General features: G+C 46.9%; 1 pseudogene; it reads left to right on the forward strand.

Moving 5' to 3' along the window:
* LOC107104076 overlaps positions 1-1,119 on the forward strand; it is a 95,125-nt pseudogene that overhangs the window by 90,796 nt on the left and 3,210 nt on the right.

Consider the following 1,119-nt stretch of genomic DNA (forward strand, 5'->3'; position numbering starts at 1 on the left):
TTATTTATTAGCCTGGTATTCAAAACATAATGATGAAATATTAAATGCATCAAATGTGACTAGAAGGGAGTTACTATTAATGTTGTTCCTCCTCAGAGCTGCTGATGTATAGAAGGTGCTGCAGACCTTAGAGCTCCTCAGAGCTGCTGATGTATACCAAACCTTAAAAAAGCTGCAGGATGTTTGAAGCTGGCTGTGATTTAAAAATGTCTGAGCGTGTTTCACATTAACTGCTCATCTGAAACAACAATCGCAGGTGGTAACCCGGGACGACGGGCTCTGAGTGACAGCCGCCAGACGCCCCCTCACATTAGAGCTCCTTTCCATCTTTCCTCCAGCTGCCCCCCCCTCCTGCTGCCCCCACTTAGAGGACGGAGGGAACATCTTTATATTCAGAAAACCAGCAGCAGGGATTGTTCTTTCCTTCTGTAAAATTACTGCCAAATCAACTGCACTTTATCATTGGAGTGCAGGAAATGAGCAAAGCGTTGCCGTGGCGATGCAGAGAAACTCACTTGACCTGCTCGGAAACAGCAGCTCAGATGATGTTTTCTTTTCTGATGCAGGGAAGTGAGAAGGCAGATTATTAGAGGCTGTTCTCCTTCAGGACCATTTAATGGATGTTATGTCCAGTTTGATTCCCTCATCGCTGCAGCAGCCAATCAGAAGCTGGGATTTAGCTCCTCATCTGCAAGGGTTTTATAACGCTACCAAACAAAAGGGCAGCTGAAGTGCTCCAACATCATCACCATGTTCAGGCACGGTGGTGGACGCCTGATGATGTGGGCTAACTGTCTTCCATGTTGTTTTATAGTGGAGAAAACATTCAGTGTTTGAAGTTTCTGTTGCTTTTCTTGTTTCCAGGCAACGTTTAAAGGCTGGATGGATATCATGTACGCCGCTGTGGACTCCAGAGCCGTAAGTTAGCATGTAGCTCACCCAGAGCCGTAAGTTAGCATGTAGCTCGCCCAGAGCCATAAGTTAGCATGTAGCTCCCCCAGAGCCATAAGTTAGCATGTAGCTTGCCCAGAGCCGTAAGTTAGCATGTAGCTCGCCCAGAGCCATAAGTTAGCATGTAGCTCCCCCAGAGCCATAAGTTAGCATGTAGCTCGCCCAGAG

This window comes from Cyprinodon variegatus, unplaced genomic scaffold, assembly GCF_000732505.1.
Source record: "Cyprinodon variegatus isolate N-32 unplaced genomic scaffold, C_variegatus-1.0 Scaffold1607, whole genome shotgun sequence".
Taxonomy (NCBI): Eukaryota; Metazoa; Chordata; class Actinopteri; order Cyprinodontiformes; family Cyprinodontidae; genus Cyprinodon; species Cyprinodon variegatus.